Source organism: Symphalangus syndactylus, chromosome 5 (genome assembly GCF_028878055.3).
Source record: "Symphalangus syndactylus isolate Jambi chromosome 5, NHGRI_mSymSyn1-v2.1_pri, whole genome shotgun sequence".
Classification (NCBI taxonomy): Eukaryota; Metazoa; Chordata; class Mammalia; order Primates; family Hylobatidae; genus Symphalangus; species Symphalangus syndactylus.
Genome location: NC_072427.2, coordinates 49,060,268 through 49,085,524, shown reverse-complemented (window position 1 = coordinate 49,085,524; position 25,257 = coordinate 49,060,268). Strand labels below are relative to the sequence as shown.

General features: G+C 40.8%; 1 long non-coding RNA gene across 2 annotated transcripts; it reads left to right on the top strand.

The window, feature by feature from the left end:
- Positions 1-240: 240 nt before the first annotated feature.
- LOC129481766 (uncharacterized) lies at positions 241-20,039 on the top strand. 2 transcript variants are annotated; one of them, XR_008657504.2, is made up of 4 exons: positions 241-513; positions 3,302-3,444; positions 4,221-4,297; positions 19,976-20,039. It is a non-coding gene; the product is annotated as an uncharacterized lncRNA (long non-coding RNA). The 2 variants fall into 2 exon arrangements; XR_010121040.1 differs by lacking the exon at positions 19,976-20,039 and adding an exon at positions 4,829-5,042.
- The last annotated feature ends 5,218 nt before the right edge of the window (positions 20,040-25,257 follow it).

Genomic DNA, 25,257 nt, shown 5'->3' with positions numbered 1-25,257 from the left:
CCGTGTCGCGCAGGCTGGTCTCAAACTCCTGGCCTCAAGTGATCCTCCTGCTTTGGCCTCTCAAAGTGCTGGGATTTATAGGCATGAGCCACTGCATCCAGCCTGTCATTTGTCTGTACTGCATTTCTTAGCATAGTTTAATATTTTACGCTATGTTATGAAAGTTCTAGGCTAGGAAATAGTACGCAGTTTTTCTTTTTTCTTTCTTTCTTTTTTTTTTTTTTTGAGACAGAGTCTCCCTCTGTCGCCCAGGCTGGAGCGCAGTGGCGCCATCTCGGCTCACTTAGCAAGCTCTGCCTCCCGGGCTCACGCCGTTCTCCTGCCTCAGCCTCCCGAGTAGCTGGGAAGGACTACAGGCACACGCCACCACGCCGGGCTAATGTTTTGTATTTTTAGTAGAGACAGGGTTTCACCGTGTTAGCCAGGATGGCCTCGATCTCCTGAACTCGTGATCCGCCCGCCTCGGCCTCCCAAAGTGCTGGGATTACAGGCGGCCACCGCGCCTGGCCAACGGTAAGCAGCTTTTCTAAATGGTTTGCATCACGTACCCTTTCCCGTCCATGGGGTGTCTCTGGAGATGAAGTTCTATGGAAGCGCTTTTTAGGGCTCTTTCCGAAACCTTAAGCAGGTCCTTCTTGTGGTCTGGTCCCAGCTTTCTCCTCAGTCCTCAACTCCCTGTTGCTGTATTTTCTCAGCTACCAGGTTTCCTAGCTTTACCTTCTTTCTTCTTTATTCTAAATTATAAGGTGCTGTCAGATTTATATTTCTAAACCTTGGCTCCAAACACTTTACCCTGCTGCTAGTGAGTGAAACTGAATTTCCTTCCCTCTTCATACTAAAATAATTCCAGATGAGCCAAAGGCTTAAGTGGTGTAAAAAAAAGAAAGACTATAAAATCAGTGGAAGAAAACATAGCTGAATTAATTTAAAATTTTGTGGTGACAGGCTGGGCGTGGTGGCTCACGCCTGTAATCCCAGCCTTTGGGAGGCCGAGGCGGGCAGATCACGAGGTCAGGAGATTGAGACCGTCCTGGCTAACACAGTGAAACTCCGTCTCTACTAAAAATACAAAAAATTAGCGGGGCGTGGTGGCGGGTGCCTGTGGTCCCAGCCACTTGGGAGGCTGAGGCAGGAGAATGGCGTGAAGCCGGGAGGCGGAGCTTGCAGTGAGCCGAGATGGCGCCACTGTGCTCCAGCCTGGGCGACAGAGGGAGACTCCGTCTCGGAAAAAAAAAAAAAACAAAAAACCAACAACAACAAAAAAACCATTTGTAGTGACAACATTGCTTCTAAACAGGATGTTAAACTACAAAACCATAGATACAACTTAGGAAAATTTGATGAAATAAAAATGAAAATCCCTTATTGCCAGAAATAACGTAAGTCTCAACAAATTCTGACAAGACTTATAGTCAATGGCTGATTGACTTCCATAATAAAGGGGCTCATTTTAATCCATCAGCAAAGGACAAAATCATGGGCCCCTCATATTCATTTCTCCAGCAGTTTCATTGTTAAAATTTTCCTCTGAATATTATCACTTACGGACTCCAAGATAATTATAGAAGGATGTCTATTGCAGTATTGTTTGTACTAGTTAATAAAAGTGGAAAAGATATTAATCACCATTATTTAGTAACTAGTTACATAAACTAACACAATGCAGTTAGTTTTAAAAAAAAACAGTGGATCTATACTGCTGGTATGAGCAGAGCTCCAAGGAATGTTAATTGTGAAAGCATGAGTCCACTAAAAACAATTCTTATATTTTTTTTCCTGTAGAATGCCCAAGAAACTATTTATGGTGGGTATATTAGATAAATGAGAATCAGCGAACCCGCACTAGGGTAGAGATTTTACTTTTCTTCCCTTTCAGAGTTGTGTGCCTATACTACCTTTCTTAAAAATTAAAAAAAGACAAGAGAAGAGGAAAATAAAACACCTGTATTTATTACAGATTATAAACTGAACTCCTTATTTTGCTTTTATAGGGTACTTGGGGCTCTAACTCAAATCTGTTTTTTACAACTTTATTTCTCATTATATGTTCTTCCCTTAATCTCTGGATGGATTGAAATGCATGCTCGGCACCACACCACTCTAGACATTTTGGGTCTCCTTCTCTCCTTCACTATTTTTTTTTTTTTTTGAGATGGAGTCTTGCTCTGTCACCCAGGCTGGAGTGCAGTGGCACGATCTCGGCTCACTGCAAGCTCCGCCTCCCAGGTTCACGCTATTCTCCTGCCATCAGCCCTTCTTTTTGCTTTGGGCAGAGTAACTGGAGGGACATTATTAATTTTTTTTGTTTTTGTTTTTGTTTTTGTTTTGAGACGGAGCCTCGCTCTGTCCCCCAGGCTGGAGTGCAGTGGCACATTCTCGGCTCACTGCAAGCTCCGCCTCCCGTGCTCACGCCATTCTCCTGCCTCAGCCTCCCCAGTAGCTGGGACTACAGGCGCCCATCACCATGCCCGGCTAATTTTTTTGTATTGTTAGTAGAGACGGGGTTTCACCGTGTTAGCCAGGATGGTCTCAATCTCCTGATCTCGTGAATGCGCCCACCTCGGCCTCCCAAAGTGCTGGGACTACAGGCGTGAACCACTGTGCCCAGCCCTTTTGGCGTCTGTTTCAAAGCTCCCAGGGAGGATCCCGGCGGGTCAGCGGTGTGAGCGCTGAGGCCAGCTGAGGGCCTGGCTGATGTGGAGTTCAGCTGGCCTGGCTGAGACAGTGTTGGCTGCTTTAGTGCAGGTGCGGCGAGGCAGCAAAGAATGGCAACTTTGTCAATTTAATCTCTACGCCTCCAGTTTCACTTGTAGCCGCATAGTGCCATGTTTCAAGCCAGTGATTCCAGAGATTTATTTATTATGATTATATTTTCAAGTACAAGATTCTGTTGAATCAGCCATCTGGCGAAATATTTGAAACCGATTTCTTTCACTTTTCACTGACTTGCTGCGGTTCCTAGGAGGGGTGGTTTCTCTGTAGGACTTCTGACCCTGTTAGCTGGTGCTGGTGGATTTTACTTCTTGAATTTTTGCGAGTAGTGTAGGGGTGACCCACCCACAATGAAACAAAACAAAAATATTCGAGGAGCCCATTTATATTCTACCACTAAAGGGAAAAAAGAATCATTCATTTACCCCAAATTGTTTTATGTCTCCCTCCATCCTCCACCTTTGAGGCCTTTAATCTCTGTGCAGGGAGACATTAGCCTTAGGAGTGGGGAAAGGATCTTTATTTAATGAAGGTCCCAGGCTTTTACATGTATTTTAAAATTCTGTCTTGTTTCCTTTTTCTTTTAAAGGCACAAGTGATCCTTATGTGCAATTTAAGCTGACTGGGAAGGCACTGTACAAAAGTAGAGTCGTATATAAGAACTTGAACCCAGTTTGGGATGAAACAGTTGTATTGCCAATACAAAGCCTTGATCAAAAGCTACGTGTGAAGGTAATCACAGATGGCTTTCAAATCTGCTCCTTTATTAAAAACATTTCTCAGCAGTTTCTCATGTCCTCTTAGAAGTGAACTTGCCAAAATTAATTCTTTTATTAGGCCAGATTAAAAATATTAATATAGGAGAAATTCCTTATACTGTTTGTTGAAACTGTATGTTTCTCTTCAATGAGATGTACTCCAGTGAAAATTAGAGTGAAAATAATATCTATCTATAGACATTGATTGTATTTAAATCTACCAAATGTGGAAGAATTATTACTGGTAGTGCAGTGGCAACAAGTACTAAAGCCTTTCTCATTAGGAATATCTTTATACTTAATAGAGCTTCAAGCCACCAGTTGTAAGCACCAATTGCTACAACATCTGGATTAAAACTGCATGAGTTGAGTGCAGGATGAGATTGCTATAGAAAATTTAGCAAATTTCTATTTAATTGGCAGATCTGCTCACTGTGGAAAATATTAAATTTTAATGACAGACTATTTAAACTACAGAGCGTGGTCCATTGTGCATTTCAATGGATATAAATACTGCCTTAAAAGAAATTGTTGCTGCTATTTTGATCATAGTAGGCAAAATGGGCAAGACTGAATAATTTTGTTTTCTGCATTGGCTTGACTAAATTTCTCTTTAACTATACTATGCAAAGTATTTCAGGATCTGAAAGGCTGATTTCAAAATTTCCAACCTATTGCATTTGTTAATAATTTGATAAACTCGGTTGGTTTACTATAATAATGTGTTATTGACCTCTGCCCTCTTTGTAGGTATATGATTGAGATTTAACCACATCTGATTTCATGGGTTCTGCATTTGTCATTCTCAGTGATCTTGAGCTTAACAGGTACCGTATTTTTACTTTGTAATTGTAATTGATGAATTTTAGAGGGAACTCATGATAATGTTAAATGGTGCTTGTTGAGGTCAAATGACAAAAACATCATATCTGAACAAATGAAAGAGAACTTTAAAGTGTTATAACTCTCAGTGTATTTTTAAGGATTTTTGCTTTCTAGGTGCCAAATATATTTGTCAGATGTTAAGTATTTTATAATGCAAAGTGTGTATTGGATTTCATACTTTCATTTGTTAATATTCAGTTTCATTAACCTAACTTAAAATTAAAACAAGTGTTTACATTTTATTTGGGTGGTAGGGGAGGGGGATCAGTTAACCAACTGTTGAATTAAAGGATGCCAAACAGGTTCTCCACCTTGAATATAATTGTTTTATTTTCACTAAATTTTGTGATTTCTTAACATTGTGTCTAATCCTTATTCAGAGGTAGGACACTTTTACCATAAGCTCCTGAGGCGTGTAGGTCAATACAATCTTGTAATACATGGTAGCATTATTTGTTGCTTTTTGCTTTTAGAACAACCGAACATATTTTAAAACTGGAATATCCAAACAGTTTAGAAGACGACATGGGAGTGATCATCTTAAATTTGAACCTAGTGGTAAAACAGGGTGATTTCAAGAGACATGTAAGTGTCTTTTGAAACGGCTCATTTTGTCCTGTGTAAGCAGCTCATTGCAATTGTCCTTTGATAGCTAGCAGACGACTGATTATTTTTGCAATTATTTTAGGGGGGTGAAACATGTTATGGAGTCTTAAAATATCTGTTTTTTAATACAGTGCTCTTTTTTGAAGCACTGGAAAGGAAATTCGTTAAGGAATTATTTCTTTTCTGTTATTAAGATGATCAGGCATACATTTGCAGCATTTTGATTTCTTCTTTCTTTTTTTACTTTTAGCTACCAAGTTTTCCATTGGGAGTTCTTTTGAGAAGACACAAATTTTAATGTTCACTGGTCTAGTACATGGAAATTTCTAGTTGATACAGTACCTATCAAAGATGTCTGTAACATCAGCGAAGCATTAGATTTTGTCACAATATGATTGGGACTCTTCTTATGAGCAAAAATGTGGATACGAATCATAATCTTATTTTATTTGGGTTTATATTTTATAATTCTAAGGCTGTATTAGAACAAAAGCATCTTTGATTATGACTTAGTTGAAAAGCATTTTTAAAGCCAATTAAAATACCTGCTTTTAAAGATGATACAATTTAGCATGTTTATAATCCAACGTAAAAATATGAAGCCTATTTATAATTAGGTCTCCAGTAATGCTTCTTGAATTGAGGCGGTGGGGTGGATGGGGAGAATATTTTTCATTTTGACCTCACTTATGCTTTTAGTTGTAGTTTTTTTTATGATGAAAATAATGACTGATTTACTAGTAAACTCACAGAAGATAGGTTAAAGCAGTAGAGAGACTGTAGTGTGACTTTTCAATTGCCTTTTCAAAGATTCAACTAAATATCTGCTGTTTTTAATTTGAATTCCTTTTATTACTTCTTTTTAAAAAGTGGCATTGTTGACACTTGGGACCTCATTAAAAGAGATATTTTAGTGTTAAAATGTCTTAAATTAATGTTGAAAATAAAAGCATTTTTTCTCATTCCACCTAAAGAAGCAGGGATTTTCTTTAGCTTCTAAGTCTTGACAGCATTGCTGCTGCATCTATGACTCTGGGTTCAGTGTCAGCATGTACAGTAGGTGACCGGTGACTTGAGCCGGGGGCCAGGTTATAGCACGTAACGTAAATAGGTATCATTTGTCATGTGGTTGACAACTTGCCAGCTGTTATCTTCAAAAAATTTCTTATATATTCAAGTGAGGTTTGTAAAGGTAACTGATTTCTCCATGAAAATAGCTGCATATTTAAATGACTGCCTTTGTGAATTTTTCTATAGCATATTAGATTATTTTTAACAGTAATATTTACACTTAAAAGATATTCAATATTGTCAATATTTGGAGTTTTAACATAATGCCATTTTCGTTTCAATTTATTTCAAATTGCAGAACAGTTAATACTAGATACAGCTTGGAGCTGTTTTTATAAAAGATCTCAAAGAGACTGTCTTTTCAGGGCTTAAGAATACCACAGTTTCCTCTTAATGTGGGCCTGGTTTTCTCTGGCTCCCTCACCTCTCATGTGGAAGACTTTGTCAGAATGTCTGTCCTGTCCGCTCACTCATGTGCTTCCTTATTTTCTTTGGTCTTTGTCTGGCAGAAGCCTAGTATACAATACATTGATAATATATATATACACACAAATATATTTTTAACCCCATATATATACACACACACATATTCATCTTCACATATATATACACACATATATATTTATCTCCATATATACACACATATATTTATCTCCTATATATACACATGTATTTATCTTCATATATATACATGTGTACATATTTATCTCCATATATACACATGTATTTATATATACACACATATATTTATCTCCATATATACATACACATACACATACACATATATTTATCTCCATAAATATGGATATGGAGATAAATATATATGCATGTGTATATATATGGACACATGTATGTACACATCCATATATACATATATACACACATATATGAATACATATATATACACATATGGAGATAAATGTGTGTATGTATATATTACATATATAGAAAATGGAAATATAGAAAACTCTGCCTAGTCTTACCTGTTCTGATTGGTAGTTTTTTTCCATTTATATATTTGATCAAAGAAAATTAATTGAGGAACACTTTATTCTGGGCCATGTGTGGTTATTCAGCTAACAGTGCATAGTGTGAGCCCTTGGGGTATAACAGATTATCAGAATCTTAGTTCTTTTCATTGAGTTTGAGTTAATAGTTAAAACATTTTTATATTGGGATTTTAAGTGAGAATGACTAGCACTTGGGACTGGAAATCAGTAGATTATTTGAATGAGATAATTTGTTTATAAATTTCCATTTTAATTTAAACTCTGGTGGAGATATTTCAGTTTAGATTCTCAGTTTTTTATCCATTTTTCTTCCAATCATCTTTGAGGTAGGTTGCTTTAGAACCAAGCTGACAAAAATCTCAGTATGTGCAAAATGTTTATGAATTTACTCTTGTGTCCAGGGACTTAAATGTATATGAGAATGGTACAGGCAGAAGGGAGGACACTGGCTGGAAGACTGACAGCTGTGTGTTTTTGCACAGCAAAAATAAAAAAATAGTAGCTAAAATGATGGGCTCTATTCTCAGACTGCCTGGATTTGAATCCCAGCTCCACCAGTGGTCTGGTGAATGAAAAGAATTATTTAAACTCTCTAAGCTGTAACTTCCTCATATGTGAAACAAGGATAAAAAGAGTGTCTGTTTTATAGGGTTGTGAAGATTGAAATTATCAAATATGGTGCTTGGAATTGGGTAGAGACACTCAATATATGGTAGTTGGTAGCACTGTAGGAAGTGAATAGTAATAGTCATTTTCCGATAATTTCTTTACATGCTTTATCCTGCATAATTGTTATAAAAAGTCAAGTAAGGTCGGGCGCGGTGGCTCATGCCTGTAATCCCAGCACTTTGGGAGGCCGAGGTGCGGGGATCACGAGGTCAGGAGATCAAGACCATCCTGGCTAACACGGTGAAACCCCGTGTCTACTAAAAATACAAAAAAATTAGCCGGGCGTGGTGGCAGGCCCCTGTAGTCCCAGCTACTCTGGAGGCTGAGGCAGGAGAATGGGCGATGGAGCGAGACTCCATCTCAAAAAAAAAAAAAAAAATGAGTTACTATCCGTCAAAGGGTCCTAAATGGCCCTGTGTACCTAAAATATGGTAATTAATTTTGGTGGTTGGTTTGGGTGAAAAGATCTGTCACTATTCCAGGAAAATACACACAAAAAAGCCCCCACCAAAAACCCTGATATTAATATCCAGTAGTGCCACTGCACTCCAGCCTGGGCGAAACTCCGTCTCAAAAAAAAAAAAAAAAAAAAGTTTCTGTAACCACCCAAAGCAGTGAAGTTTCCCAGAATGCTTTGGTGGAGCCTGACAAAGCAGTGTTTTCTCATTTATTGATTCTGCCGCTGCACTGAAACACTGGTACTGTACATTCATAACCATCTTTAGTTAGGGAGCTTTGGTCTATGGAAGAGCACTGGCAGTTTGTGGAAGAACATAAAGGCTAGAAAGAAAAATAGTGAGCTGGGAGAATAATGGAGTCTAGGGAGGACAGGAGAGGTTATGGAAGAACGGCCAAAGGAATGAGGAGGCATAGAAAAAATGTTGACGGCCTGGATAAAGTCATCAAAAAGATGATGGGAACAGAAGATCCCGGAGAGCAGTATTTATATGTATACTTCAGAGCTGTGTCTTAGAACTGAGCTGTTTGGTTTTTTTTGCTTTTTTTGCCATTATGGTAGTTTCTCGAGTTTGACTTCAGTGCACTGGGTGCAGGGATGTAATACATGCCCATCCTGAGTATACGTATTTAATAAAATCCTAGATAAATAGAGTTTACTTTATTTACTTTTGAAAGCTACTTATGCTCTTATTCAAGGCACGCAAGTTACATTTTGCTAGAAATTTCAATTATGTTGACTTTTTGCTTCTGAGAATGTGCAGTTCTAAAGAGAAAAGTCAGGTGGTGTCTAATTTGGCATATGGAAATGGAGACTTTATAGACACTTGATTAACAATCTGTAAAAGTGCTAAAAGACCCTGGTCAGCCTATCTTTTGGTATTTTTAAACTATAAGGTTCTAGTTCAGGATTTCCACATTGTATTTAATATTATGTAATAATTTGACATAAGGAAGATTACTTAGCTATGAGTATTGAAAATTTTACTAGCCCTAAGTAATGTATTACCTAAAAATATCATTGGCTTTTTCTTATAATAACTTAGAATCTAGAATCTTTTTCTTATAATAACTTTATTTAGGTAATTGCTTCTTAATGCCATCAATTTCTGATTTTGCGTCACCCAAAAGGTTCCTGAATGGCCTTTGTAGATTCTTTTTTCAACTGTTTTCTAACTATTCTGTGCTGGATTTCAACATAGTAAATTCAATAAGATTGTCTTTAAAAATAGGTTCAGATTTCACCCAAAAGCTTTTTAAAATGGGCATTTAAATAAGAATTGGGAATTTGATTTAATAGGGTTGAATTAGACACCTAGTTCTCTTTATGTATTTACTATATACAATCTTTGGTGTGACTAGATCTGTTTCCAAACCTTATTTCTCTCTTTTCTAATTTGTGTAACAATTAGAGAGCTAAAAAATATTAACAATGGTTATTTATCTCACATCAAATAGTCTAATATAAAGACAAAAAAAGCAATGATAAAAAATGGCTTTGACAAATTACTGATTGTGTTCAGAAACTTTGCACATATTCTCTTTCTCACACACACACACATCACACCCCTCTGCTATTATTTGGGTGTGTATAGGTGTTATCTCTGACTACAATGGCTATTTGGTTATGGATTTTCTTTACTTTAGATGCATTTTCACTGAGATAAGTACATACTCTTATATAGCCTCTCTTTTGACCCACTGTTGTATGTATCAATATGTCTGCTGTCTAAAGTAAGAAACATGACCTATACTGGCATAACTGTTTTTTTCTGTATGAAATTAATTAACTAGTAGTGCCAATTGTTGGCCTGTTGGGTTTTATATTCTTTTATTCTGGTTCCTCTCTGTTATTGCAAAGGCTGACCTCTGCAAGCTACATTCTCTAGGCACTCCTATCAGCAGGTCTCCACCTGGCTACGTGCAATGAGAGAACATAGAATTTGGAGGGACTCAATCTTGCTTCCCTTCTCCCTCTCCCTCCTCTCATCTCTCCCTCTCCCCTCCCCCTCCCCCTCCCCTCTCTCCCTCTTCCCCTCCCTTCTCTCCTGAATGGCCGTTGTAGATTCTTTCTCTCTCCCCCTCCCCCCTTCCCCTCTCTCTCCCACTCCTCTCTCCTCCTCCCCTTCCCCTCTCTTCTCCCTCCGCTCTCTCCCTCTTCCCCTCCCCTCTCTCCCTCTTCCCCCCCCTTCCCCTCCCCTCTCTCCCTCTTCCCCTCCCCTCTCTCCCTCTTCCCTTCTCCTCTCTCCCTCTTCCCCTCCCCTCTCTCCGTCTTGCCTTCTCCTCTCTCCCTCTTCCCTCCCCTCTCTCCCTCTTCCCCTCCCCTCTCTCCCTCTTCCCTCCCCTCTCTCCCTCTTCCCCTCCCCTCTCTCCCTCTTCCCCTCCCCTCTCTCCCTCTTCCCCTCCCCTCTCTCCCTCTTCCCTTCTCCTCTCTCCCTCTTCCCCTCCCCTCTCTCCCTCTTGCCTTCTCCTCTCTCCCTCTTCCCTCCCCTCTCTCCCTCTTCCCCTCCCCTCTCTCCCTCTTCCCCTCCCCTGTCTCCCTCTTCCCCCCCCACTTCTCCTCTCCCTCCTCTCTCCTCTCTCTCTGTCTCCCCCTCTCTCAAATGAACTGTTCTGTGTCCAAAGTCCAGGTGAGAACCAGGAGGAAGTTTGCTGATTGCTTTGTCTGTAGTCATATATTTTGGGATTGAAAAGGAGCTACTCAAAGATGCCACTTCTGTCATCTTCTAGGTAAATGCACTGTCTCACTGTACCACTTTCTCTAATTGAACTCACATGTCTTATTTCTGTGTCAGCCCAGGAAGTAGTACAAGAAAAACCCTCTTGCAGGAGGAAATATTGTCCATTTGAGGAATTAAAAGAAGTGTGTTGTACCTGGAATTATTCCTCAATTAATAAAGTGCTTTTTGTTTGCTGTACTGTTTTTTCGTTTTCATACATTCTTAACTGAATTCAAATGCCCACTCCTAGTAACAACTTTTGCCTTTTTATTTTCTTGGTTAAACCCAAAGGATTGGAGACTTGCATACTCAAAACAGCCACATTTATCTATGTGCTTATACACCTATCACTATTTGCTTGTCTGTTTTCCATCTATGATCTAATGTAGCTAATCTACCTGTCTCTGTCATCTACCTCTGTTTTATCTGTCATCAATCAATCAATCTAAATGTGGCACTGCACTGACCCACTGATGAATGTCTTAACCCTGATCCTTCTGATGCCTTATTATGAAGTCGAGGTCAGTATTAACCTGGACAGAATGACTTCTAGAGGCTTTTCTCCTTCCAGGAAACTGTAGCCATATTTGGGTGAAGCTATCAATTTATCAGAACTTTCAAAACTTGTATGTACTCCATACCAGAGGGACAGAGAGAATGACTTCCTTAACATCTCATCAAATCTCTCCTCTCAATGATGTTTGACTCAGTTTTGCCCCAAAACCTCTCATTAAGCACATGCTCTTGTGGTAGAACCTATCCTTGGATACAAAGATGAATTAGACTTAGTCATCAGAATTGATGAGCAAGTAGGAGAGATGAAAATTAGTGATGGGGGTATTCAAAGGGTGCAATGAGACCATTATCCTGGCCTTGCAGGTGGGTGGAGTGGGTTGGACGCTGGTCTCTGTGTTGGGCTCAGGGAAGCCCTCAGATAAAAACAAGACTGGAATGAATCTCATGAAATGAGAAGGAGGATGAAATGAATGGAAACATTTCAGGATAAAATAATGTGGCATATGGTAAGAGCTCCAAACTATTTATTGTAGGGCTCTAAACAGCTTGCTTTCCAGTGTGTCCCCTGGAGCAGCCACAGCTGGCAACAGTTAGAAATCCAACTCCTGGCTCCCATCTCAGACTTCTTCAATCAGAAACTCTGGGAATGAGGCGCAGCCATTTTTGAACCAGCCCTCCAGGTGGCTGTCAAGCGTCTTCAAGTTTGAGAAGTACTGGGAAGGACTAGGATGTAAAGAAAGATGCTGGGAATCATTGGAGAAAAAGCAGGAGATGTAAGGAAGGGCAGGCCTTGGAGGCCATGGCTCTGGCTCCTAACTGTAAGGTGATGGAGGTGGGCTGGGATTAAGGTGAGGCAAGTGAGGTGCTCTGGGTGCAAAACATAAAAAGGCATCTGGGGCTAGGCACGGTGGCTCACACCTGTAATCATAACCTCAGCACTTTGGGAGGCTGAGTCAGGTGGATCACTTGAGGTCACGAGTTCAAGAACAGCCTGGCCAGCATGATGAAACCCCGTCTCTACTAAAAATACAAAAACTTAGTCTGGTGTGGTGATGCACTCCTGTAGTCCCAGCTACTTGGGAGGCTGAGGCAGGAGAATTGCTTGAACCTGGGAGGCAGAGGTTGCAGTGAGCCAAGAATCTCGCCACTGCACCCCAGCCTGGGTGACAGAGGGAGACTCCGTCCAAAAAACAATAATAATAAAAAATAAAAATAAAAAGCATCCAGGCTGAGGCAGCAGCCCTGCACTTGCAGAACCTGGAGGATGAGCCCTGTGCCTCACTGATGCACACTACTCCCAGCCCTGGATAGGGGTGCTTATAAAGTATTTTATAGACATAGAAAAATAGAGAAGTGAAGGCTAGAAGGATTATACAAGTAACTCAGGAAATGCAAGATAATTAATACTGTATTGCACATAAGCCCAACATTTAACTTTGAGCTTCCTACAGGTCACGGCAAAAAGAAAATCCTGTTGAATCACGTGGCCTTTGTTGTCTCGTTTTATCTCTTCATATATATATTTTTTAAATAGTAGGACATGCATTAGAAGCATTTTCCTGGTCCTAAAATCTGAGAGTCATTTTGTATGCAGTTTTTAACTATTTCTTAAAAATTTTTTCTTAATCTAATTTTTAAGTACAAAAATTGAGTGAAAATTTTATCTTATAATTTAAAAATATTAAATTTAATGCAAAGTTTTTATAGCTAATGTATTTGTACACATAGATTATTCATATCTCTGGAACTGACACTTTTTTTTTTTTTTGAGACAGAGTCTTGCTGTGTAGCCCAGGCTGGAGTGCAGTGGCAAGATCTCGGCTCACTGCAAGCTCCGCCTCCCAGGTTCATGCCATTCTCCTGTCTCAGCCTCCCGGGTAGCTGGGACTACAGGTGCCCGCCACCACGCCCTGCTCATTTTTTTGTATTTTTAGTAGAGACGGGGTTTCACCGTGTCAGCCAGGATGGTCTTGATCTCCTGACCTCGTGATCCCCGCACCTCGGCCTCCCAAAGTGCTGGGATTACAGGTGTGAGCCACCGCACCCAGCCACTGATACCGTTTTCATCTACAAGTATAAATCGCCACTTCTGTGGACTTTTACATGTGGGAAATTTAAAAGGTTTTCTTTATATTCTCACACAAGGATTTCTGTGTAGGTCTAGGAGAATTTATGGGTCCAGTGTCCTCTTCAGGTAATAGAGAGGCGCTGCAGAGAAGCATTTTCCCTGGGAGCCTGTTCTATGGATATATGGATCTTCTCATGCCATGCGATAAAAACTGTTGACAGGGACAGTAGTTTTGCATGTTGAAAAAGCTTGAAAGGAATATTTCAGCGAAACATTTTATAGGCTCAATGTTTTCTCTTAGTTTTCAAATCAGTGGTCAACATAGTTGGAATCTGACTTTGCTACTCATTTTTCTTACGAAGTTGATTCTTTTAATGCATTTGTTTCCATTGACTACTTTCCCACAATGACTTAGGAAAAACAATTAATGAGAGTGAAAATGAGATGCATTGGCACCACAGGAACGCTGGTACGTTTGTACTGCTGTCTCTGAGGCTATATACGGAGTACCAGTACATTATTTGGCACCTGGTAGGTATGCTCTGGTCAGTGCCTTTTCTTACTGCCATCTTTACTGGTTGGCTGATTGGTATTTTGTTATATGCAAGAGAATGTTTTGGAGAATTACACTGTGGGTATTGCTTGGCATAGTTCTGGAGTGCCGCCTACCTGAATGTAACCTTCCTTTTGATGGCCACAGGCTGTGGCTGCAGCTCCTGACTTCATGCCCTCCTTTTAGGATTTCTTTCCTCTTGACCTCTCTGCCACTCTTCCTGGCCTGGGACAGATAAGAGGCTCCAAGCTGACCTGTCCATCCTCCCTCAGTTTCCTTTGCAGCCATGCCAATTCACATCACTATCTCCCCAGCATGTCCCCAGGCCAAAAACATCAAATAATGCATGCCACCAAACTATAGTCCATTTTGTGTATTCCAGCAATGACAGTACCTTCACTGTTTTTAGAGTCTATTTCTAGATCAGAAACTTACAAAGATTCTCTACCTGTTTGAATCCACCAGGTATAATTTTAGTCTCACTTCAAAGTTTCTTCCCTTTCTGCCTTGGGATTGTCATGAACGAGAAGTAAATTAGTGTTTCCAAAGCTCTTTTACAAAAGTTAATATGTTTCTAAGTGGCACAGCGCACCTTGTTTTCACTATTAATAACTAGCCAGGGTCTTAGATGGAAGTCACCTTTTCTGTTTTAGAAGAATGGGTGGGGATTTGGTGAGGTGGGGGCTGAGAAAGAGAGAGCAGATGAATAAATCAACATAGGAATAGCGAAAGGTCTGATCCTTTGGAAGGAAGGAAAAAAATAACAAAACCTTGATGTACTGTATTGCATCCACTATGTCTGCTGAGAAATTAGGGTCAGGGCCCCGAAACGTTCCACTATTTCCTGGTGTCTGTTTCAGTTCAGGTGGGGTTGGTTTCCCCTGAGATGGGTCATTTCCTTCTCTCCTTTCACAAGCCAGGCTGCATTAAGATGACAAATTTCATATATAGGCTCGGGCACAGGCATGAAAACCTAAGCTATTCAGCTGAGTGAGTGCAGATGAGTCAATTTATTGTGGGGGAAAAAGGGGCTGTTTGAAGAGCACAAAAGATTTTTGCGAGCCCAGCTCTGCAAGAAAGCACCTATTAGATGGCCCGGGCCCTACCCCCAACCCCAGACTCCCTGGTCTGAGGCCTCATCAAACCTATCAAGTATGGAAGAGAAATGTTGAAGTAATTAAGAGACTTCTTTAAAGTACACACACCTCCTCCAGAATGTGTGGATCACAGATGAAACTTTATTTGAGAAATAACCTGGCTGGGCGCGGTGGCTCACGCCTGTAATCCCAGCACTTTGAGAGGCCGAGGCGGGTGGATCACAAGGTCAGGAGATCGAGACCATCCTGGCAAAACACAGTGAAACCCCGTCTCCACTAAAAAATACAAAAGAATTAGCCGGACTTGGTGGCGGGTGCCTGTGGTCCCAGCTGCTCGAGAGGCTGAGGCAGGAGAATGGCATGAACCCGGGAGGTGGAGCTTGCAGTGAGCCGAGATTGCGCCACTGCACTCCAGCCTGGGCTACAGAGCCAGACTCCGTCTAAAAAAAAAAAAAAAAAAAAAAAAGAGAGAGAGAGAAATAACCTTATAGTGGTGTGCAGAAATATTTGGAGTGTAATAAGTAGAATAAAGGTCTTGTGTTCTTTTCTATCTGTGAACTCTGCAATAAATACTTCTCCTGCCCTCCCTTTAGGAGGAGGGAGAAAAATCTTGGACAGCAGAGAGCAAGTCCATCAGATCAAACGTGACAGCATTAAATACTAAAATGTTCAAAGTCCGACTGAGATAGACAAAAGCTTTGATGGAAAGTGGATATTTCCCAGGGACAAGACAAGCAAGAATCCGATGTGATGGTGTAATGCAACGAGTGTCTAGATCAGGAGCTCCAGCCAAGCCGCGCCTGATACAGGTCTTAGCCTTGCCCTCCCACGCTGTTCCGCCATATGGAACCCATCTCGAGGCCCCCTTAATAACCAACTTTGGATTCCATTTTCACAGAGCTCATAGAGCTAAGTGGAGCTGTTTTATGGACAAGTTATAAGCCTTTCCAAGATAAACATCCAATTTGAAATTAGGACACACCAAGCTGCAAAATTATTTTAGGGCATATTTCATGGAAGTGCTGCCATTCTTCTTAAGCAATTGCCAGACTGTAGGATGCCCTTTGATCCTTTGTGGACATTACTCCCATTTTTATAAAAAGGATTTTGAAATAGTTGCAGTGTTTAGGGAGTAATATATCTGTCGGAACTTTGAAGCATGGCCGTGGGACAGGTCATGCTTTTGCTTGTTGGTTGGCAAGTCAAATTTTAAGAAGAAAAAAGAGGCCGAGCGTGGTGGCTCACGCCTGTAATCCCAGCACTTTGGGAGGCCGAGGCAGGCGGATCACGAGGTCAGGAGATGGAGACCATCCTGGCTAACACGATGAAACCCCATCTCTACTAAAAATACAAAAAAAATTAGCCATGCGCAGTGGTGGGCGCCTGTAGTCCCAGCTACTCGGGAGGCTGAGGCGGGAGAATGGCGTGAACCCGGAAGGTGGAGCTTGCAGTGAGCAGAGATCGTGCCACTGCACTCCAGCTTGGGAGACAGAGCAAGACTCCGTCTCAAAAAGAAAAAAAAAGAAGTAAAAAAGCAAAAGGAGGAATTGCAGCAGGATATATGAATCAAAATCTCATTTTTGTTTTAAAGGTAGAAGTTTTTAGCCCATGTACCTAATAAGTTATAAAATGTATTATGTATATCAATACCTGTGTAGACATATATAGATATATGTGCATATATGCAGATACATCCATTTATATATTGTGATGGTGTGTATTTATGACCAATACAAAATCACTTAATTTTAACTGTTTAATAAACCTTTATTGAATATGTTATATCCAAAATATGTTATTTTTATATATAATAACAATAATAATGATCATATATTATTCTGGATGGAACATATACAATAATAAAAGTTTATGAAATAGTTCAAATATTCCTATACATATTTTCTCATTTATATATATGAAGTATGAAGGAATTACTCATGTTCACCAGAGAAGAGGATATTTCTTTTTAAGATTCTTTCCTCATTTGCCCCTTCTGTTCTGTCTCAGCACCTGCAAAACCTGTGTGTGTGTGTGTGTGTGTGTGTGTGTGTGTGTGTGTTTTAAGAGAAAAGCCACATGGATATTGATATGGTTAGACCTTGTGTCCCCACCCAAATCTCATCTTGAATTGCAATCTCCATAACCCCCGCTTGTCAAGGGAAATACCAGGTGGAGGTAATTGAATCATGGGGGCGGTTTCCCCCATGCTGTCTCATGATAGTGAGTTCTGACGAGATCTGATGGCTTTATAAGGGGCTCTTTCCACTTCACTCGGCACTTCTCCCTCCTGCCGCCTTGTGAAGAAGGTACCTTGCTTCCCCTTCACCTTCCACTGTGATTAAGTTTCCTGAGGCCTCCCCAGCCATGCTGCACTGAATCAATTAAACCTCTTTCCTTTATAAATGACCCAGTCTCAGGCAGTTCTTTATAGCAATATGAAAACGGGCTAATACAGATATGAAGTTTGGGAATATGTGTTTTCTTGACTGTATTTTGTTTAAGGTTGTCATAAATGATCAAAATACCTAGTGTGGCATTGTTGCATCATTTATTGAGAGTGGTGGAGTGGCCTGGGTTCAATGAGGTAAGCTGGTGTATAATGACTATGGTACTGACACACCCTTTGTTGTGATAAATTGTGACTAACTGGTGTTCGAGCAAATTGGTGTCTGAAGGATCTGGAAGATATAGTGAGTGATGACAGGAATGAATATATAGTGTTAGAAATTCATTGCTCGACGATGATGCTCGGCACCATTTACATTCTTCAGCCCATTTATTTCTCCTTCAATAAAGAAGCCTATGCTTGTGCCGTTTCATTAATTTAACGGACAATGTAAATGAACTCTGCTAACCAAATGCAGCATGTGGATCATGTGGGGATCCCAACTCAGACAAACTAACCATAAAAGGGCGTGGTTGAGACCATCAGGGACATGTGAATATGCACTGTGTATTTAATAGATTAAACAACTTATGGTTAACGCCATTGAGTGTGATCATACCGGATGGTTATGTAAAAACAAATATGGATTTCGCTTTAAGATATTTCAACCAGAAAAGAACGAAGGCATAGGTAAAATAAGGTTTGCAAGACAGTGAATCTGGTGATTAAGTACATGGAGATTTATTGTATTCTTCTCTTTAACTTTGTGTATGTTTGAAAATTTACATAGTGGAAATTAAAAAATGAAGTGTGGCTACTCTATTTACAATTTAATAACAGGACATTTGCCCTTTTCCTATAAGGCGTGTATGAGTGTGAGTAATATAATTTAGAAAAGGAAATAAGAGTTAAGTTATTGAACCCCTCCTGGGTGCCAGGTGCAGTGAGATGTAGTTTATACACCCCCTTCCCTCCCCCCCACCCCCCCAGATCTGCAAAGCTCATTTGGCCAGCGAGGCCATGGAAGGCTCTGTTTGGAGTAGTGAATCTTACATGGTAAAGGGCTTTGGGTAGTAGCCCAAGGAATAAAGAGAAGTGGAGACAGATTCAAATGTGAAGGATAAATTCAAAGTCATTATTTCTGAATGCCCAGAGAGATTTTGCTTATAATATCTCTGTTTCCCAGAATGTCTTTCTTCCTCTCACACTATTAAAATAGCTAAAGGCCCAGTCGAAGGAGTGCCACCAAAGAGCTCATCTGGGTGGGAGCACAGGCCAGTGCCAAGTCAAAGTGTTCTATATACTCATCCTTCACTATATTATTACCACTCCAAAGCTTGAGAAGGAAGTCACATAACTGTGACAGCAGGTTTGCAAAACCAATGAAAAAAACACTTTTCACCAGGCAGGGAGGGAATTTTTTACAATCAAATATTGAAAGTTGGAATTCCTGTGATCACCAAAGTCACTCTCAGGAATTATAAGCAAGTTTACACGTCATCTTTATTTTTTGCTTTAGTCCTCTTTGATATGCAACCTACAGCTCTCTGAGTCCTTGAAAAGAAACCAACTCTGGAATGGGATTATAAGTATAACTTTGTTGGAAGGGAAGACTGTCTCAGGAGGAAGCATGACAGAGATGTTTGTCCAGTTAAAACTGGGAAATCAGAGGTATAAGAGTAAGGCAAGTTCTATCTTTCCATAGGAGCATGGTATCTTTAAAATAAAAAAAAATTGTTTCCCACTTTAAATTTTACAAAAGTAGAAGTAATTTATGTTTAGCCTTCCTAACTATATTAAGGAGCAGAAAGCAAAATAATTGTATAGATGCAGTCAATTAATGTGGGTATTGTTTTAATTGCTTAGTATAGTTTATTTTAATATAGTAACTCAGAGCTAGGGAAAGCTTATTAAATCATAGATTTGAATGCACGACATTTTCATTTTGAAAATAAGCAAACTATGTTTCATAGAATGCAGGAAAAGGATAAGTAAAAGTTTTCGAAATGCTACAGAAATAGAATAGCATAATATGTGATATTTGGGTTAAAATATGTGAGATAATTAAAAATATTTTCAGAAGGCTGGGCACGGTGGCTCACACCTGTAATCCCAGCACTTTGGGAGGCTGAGGCAGGCGGATCACAAGGTCAGGAGATCGAGACCATCCTGGCTAACACAGTGAAACCCCTTCTCTACTAAAAATGCAAAAAATTAGCCAGGTGTGGTGGCGGGCCACCTATAGTCCCAGCTACTGGGGAGGCTGAGGCAGGAGAATGGCGTGAACCCAGGAGGCGGAGCTTGCAGTGAGCCAAGATCATGCCACTGCACTCCAGCCTGGGCGACAAAGTGAGAATCTGTCAAAATAAAATAAAATAAATATTATAACTGCATGTTTTCTAGACACTGTGTAAGAAAGCAAATCCGCAGTGTCAGGAACAGTTTGACTTTCTCTACTTCTCTGACAGGATGGGCATTTTGGACATTGAAGTGTGGAGAGAGGACAGTAAAAAGCATGAGGAACGTCTGGGCACGTGAGTCCCCTCTGCCTTCCAGTGGCGGGAGCTTGTTTCTGCATGGGGCTGGTTCTGAAAAGTGATCTTTATCTGTTAGGGCTGAGGGCACGACCTCGCATCCCCCACCCCAGAGTGCCATCAGTGAGCTGGATGGCCAATCCTAACTGGGGGAAAGTTTGCTTTTCGTTTTTGTTTGTTTAATTGGGAAATGTCATTCAGTATTGATTAAAATAGTGCGCGTAAGGAATTATCTAAAGAAAGGTAACCTGCCATCTCAGAGTATTCAAAACATTTTATATAAATTTCCAATATACCCTAAAATTTTGCTTTTGCTACCTAGTGAAATGTTACATGATTTAGTAAAGGTCTAAGGCTAGGTGTTCCCGTGATGGAAGCATTTCACTGTCCTTGGCGTACTTTATAGCACACCAAGGAATGGAGTTCGAGGCCAAATCTATTTTATTTCTTTAATTTTGGACCCTCTCAACTTAATTGAGACACGTGTAATGAACAATAATATCAATACTATTGCTGCTTCCCAGGGTTGTAGTGAAAAATACAATGAAATGAGGCAGCATAGGCACTGTAACCAGCATACAGTAAGTAAAAGGAGATGCTGGTAGAAGCACAGACCATCTCTGAGCTTCAGAAAAGCCCTTTGAGTTACTGGTGTCATGCTCATTCTACAGATGATGAAATGGAGCTTCAGAAGTTTACACATGACTTGGCCGTGGACTTAATCATGAGGTCCAGAGTCAGGGTTTTGTGTTTTCAAAAACCAAGTAGCTTTCTCCATCAAATCACTTGCCTTGTGTTCATCTGTATACATACTATTTGTACACAGATCTTAAATTTAGAACACAGGCTGGGCATGGTGGCTCACACCTGTAATCCTAGCACTTTGGGAGGCCAAAGCGGATCACAAAGTCAGGAGATCGAGACCATCCTGGTTAGCTGGGCATGGTGGTGGGTGCCTGTAGTTCCAGCTACTCGGGAGGCTGAGGCAGGAGAATGACATGAACCCAGGAGGCAGAGCTTGCAGTGAGCTGAGATCGTGCCACTGCACTCCAGCCTGGGCGACAGAGCGAGACTCTGTGTCAAAAAAAAAAAAAATTAGAACACAGATGTTGAAAGGGATCCCAACTACTATGGGGTGTCTTTTTCAAAGCTGGATCTTGGGTTCAGGGAGATGCCTTAGGGTCACCCCTTGAGGAATGGGAGGGCCTCTTCACACCTCTCCTCTGTGGTCAGAGCATCTCAGCTTTTGCCTGTGCTCTATATTGAGATTCCATTTGAAGAAAGGGATTTGTTGCTGAAAACTAAAGATTGAAAACCACTTATCTAGTAAAAACCGCTTCATTTAACAGACGAGGAAATGCAGAGGCCCAAGGAGGTGAAATGTTCTTTTCATCAGCAAGGTGTTTAGAGGCATAAACAGGTTGAGATCCAGCTAACCCAATACCTGTGCAGGGCTTTTTCTCAGTAAAATGCTTAATATTGTGTCTGACTGCTTGTTGTCATTGCCTCATCCCACCTCAGTATCCTGAGATAGATGTGTGGGGAGTTCAGTACCTGTGGAATGTTGCTCCAGTGTCTCTCAGTATGGGTACCCTGTTGCATGGGACTGTCTGGCACGTTGCAGGACGTTTAGCAAACCTGGCTCTCTCAGCTACCTGATACCAGTCACTTTCCTTGATTACTTTGTGGGAAACACACAATCATATGTATGCACACACAGCATGCCTTTGTTCCATAACATGTGTCCAAACACCCCTAGGGGACCAGCACTGCCCCCACTTAAGATCTCTCACTTCACCCTCCACGTCTCTGGTTGTGTTACTTTGCACTATCTGCACATCCCCAATTCTATGCTTATCTGTTAGATTGCAATCATTTCTTCCCTGGCCATCTCCCAGCCAGGTTTGCATTTAGAAGCAAACCCACTTCCTGTGGTCCAGTCTTTCACATACATGGCCTGTCGGATTACTGCTCTGACCTTGTCTCTCAGTTCTCCACTCATGCAGAGTAACTGAGATAGCTCAGGCTCAGGTACTTCTTAGTATCTCTAATGTTGTCACTGCTGTGATATACCGTGACATACCAGGACCCTGCCAATATGCATGGTCGTAGGATTTGAAATTTTGTGCTAGCCCAAAGAGCAAAGATCAGTTACACAAATGAAATGCAGAGAACTCTGTGTCCCAAAGTGTTGTCTGAACAGTGGGAACAGGGGCCTCCTGTGATGAATGGCCAGTGTATTGTTTTAGTAGGTGCAAAGAATAATGCCCCTGCATTTCACAAGTCATTGTGCTGTCATGCTTCCTTCACATAATAGGAAACGCTTTTCCAAATGAGTGTTGCGTTGCTTCACAGAGACAAAAAATGTAATTTAAGATGTCCCTTGTAATCCATGTTTTGTCATTTGGGTATTCATTTATTATTTAGCTATTTCCTGTTTGTAACTGAGACATATACCTGTCTTAGTGGTCATTCTGTTCTTCCTCTTTGTGAATTTTAAAGAATTATTTTTGTATCCTTTTCCTTTTTCCTCTCCTGTACAAAAGATAACAAAAGTATCTTTTGGGAGCTGGCTCTAATGCTTTACCCTGCAGCGAACTTGCAGGTGGGAGAAATCTACCATAAAACTTCGACTGTTGGCCGGGCGCGGTGGCTCACGCTTGTAATCCCAGCACTTTGGGAGGCCGAGGCGGGCGGATCACGAGGTCAGGAGATCGAGACCACGGTGAAACCCTGTCTCTACTAAAAATACAAAAAAAATAGCCGGGCGTGGTGGCGGGCGCCTGTAGTCCCAGCTACTCGGAGAGGCTGAGGCAGGAGAATGGCGTGAACCCAGGAGGCAGAGCTTGCAGTGAGCCGAGATTGCGTCACTGCACTCCAGCCTGGGCGACAGAGTGAGACTCCGTCTCAAAAAAAAAAAAAAAAACTTTGACTGCTTCTCAGCCTGAAAGATTGTGCTAGCATAGGTACATCACTGACATGCTACTTATGGTTCCCTCTTCATGGCTATTATTTAAATATTTCAAGGTTTTTTTTTTTTTTTTTAACACATTTGCTTTTCTTTGTGATCTTCATTCTAAGGCCCAGCTATTTTATTTTCCAACTGTTGGGAAAATACCTTTTTGCATCAGGAGGCTCTCTGCTGGTGGAAATGTATCTTAACTGTCTCCTCTCCAAGGCCTATCTCATGCTTTATTTTTGGATAAAACCTTGATATTAATAATTGAGCATTGGAGTTAAAAATCTAGATGGACTCTCTGGGGGAAATTCTCTTCAGGGAAGCTGTGTAGGCTGTTCAGTGGGAGGGAAGGAACATCAGCTCTGGGGTCACACATCCTGAGCTTCCTGATAATCACACTGTCTGCTAACTGTGGGACTTGGACAGTGGGTTCCCTGTGGAGTCTGGCTCTGGATCTGTATAATGGTCTCACGGGTCAACTGGCAGGGTCATCATGGCAAACAGTAAAAACATCTACTTGACATTGTTTATTCCCTTGCACACTCTGATGGTAGGTATTAATTATTAATTTTGAGATTTTTCTGCATCTAAACTGTAGGTCCTTACACCTTGGCAACTCAAATTATGCAATTTAAGAAAATAAGATATGACTAGTAAGATTCAATGTATTTTTTTTCTCCAAAACAGCATAGAATTTTTTGGTATTTTTTGGTAAAAGTGAGCAGTGACCATTGTCAAGGACATGGTAGGAGGGACATCCATTGATGGAAGGGTTGGGCATTGTAGGTCAGCCTGAACAATACTGAAGTTGTGTAGTTCTTCACAAGGCTGGAGTAGTGGCTGCTTATGTGTAGACAAATCACATTGGCATGGGTAGGTTGTTAGCTTGGTGATGGGTAAAACATGGACCTGCCCCGTAGGCCCCTCCTCCAGGCTCTCCTGAGTCACGTGGAACTTGCTGACTTCCCCTTGTTCCATAGTCCACCTACCTGCAGGTTCCCCCTGAGCCACAAGTAACTCCTAAAAACACTGGGGTTGGTGAGATGAAGGTGCTGCAGGCCATAATCCCCTGAAACTGTGTTGCCTACCAACTCCAGTGTTTCTTCATGGGTAAAACAAGCAAAAAGGCATCTGATCTTAGATAGGAACGGTGAGCTTTTAGGGGAGAGTAAGACATAAAGCTAAGTTTAACTGGCTCCAACTTTTAAAATTTCAAGAACATGAATATACAGTAATATAGATTATTCCACTTTGAGCCATTTCAAAATAATCATATCAATTTCTTAAAGTATATTTTATATTTCAAGGTGATTCCAGAGATTAACTCATTCTAGACTTAATTTAGCTCGGAAAGGTTGAGAATGGGAACCCACAAGCCCATTTGGACCAGCCTGCCTCAGAGTCCCTCCTCAGTCCCAGATGGTGCTGGATAAGCGGCTCTGACATTCTACCAGTGTATTAGTGGCTCTGAGGCAGTGAAAAATCTGGGCTGGAGTATTTCACTGGACAAATTGCACCCTATGTCGCTGATCTGCTTTTACAGCCAGGCTTGACACATTCACCATTTTCCTCCTGTTCTCCGGCTTTCTTAGCCTCTGAGGTTTACAGCTTTTAAAACTCTAGCACTCCTTCCTGCCCCTTGCCTTTAAGTTAAAAGCTGATGAGTCTGTAAACATAGAATTATGGTAATGAATAAGAGGTTAAAAGCTATCATGGCAAATAAAACTTGAGCAGGTTTGTCTGACTGATATGTTAAAATTATGTGTTGAACTAAAACATTAAAATGCCGTGGCATTAATGGAGAAAGGCAAGAACGGGAGGTCAGAAACAATGCTAAATCAACACATGAACTGCCTGTGGGCTAGAGAGGGTGGCTTTAATATATGCCTATTGCAGGAAAGGGGAATAAAAAGTAATTTAGTCTGTTTTCTTCAGGTGAGTGGAACAATGGCATTTTAAATCTGAGAGGCACCTAGTAAATATATTTATTTCAATTCCTTTCCTACACAGGGGAAGAAACAGGCTACAAAAGATTTAGCTAGTTCACAGAAAACACTATAATTTGGAGTTTTTGACTTTATGAGTTTTGTTACAGCGCTGACATTCATTCTTTTGTGCATTCAATTTATTCAAATCTAGAGCACATTGTGTGTTGGGCAGAAGGCAACATACCTGAGGATTCAGTGGTCAGTGATACAGAAAAGGGTGCTGTCCTCGGGCACTAATGAGTCTTGGGCTACTACAAGTAAGGAGGCAG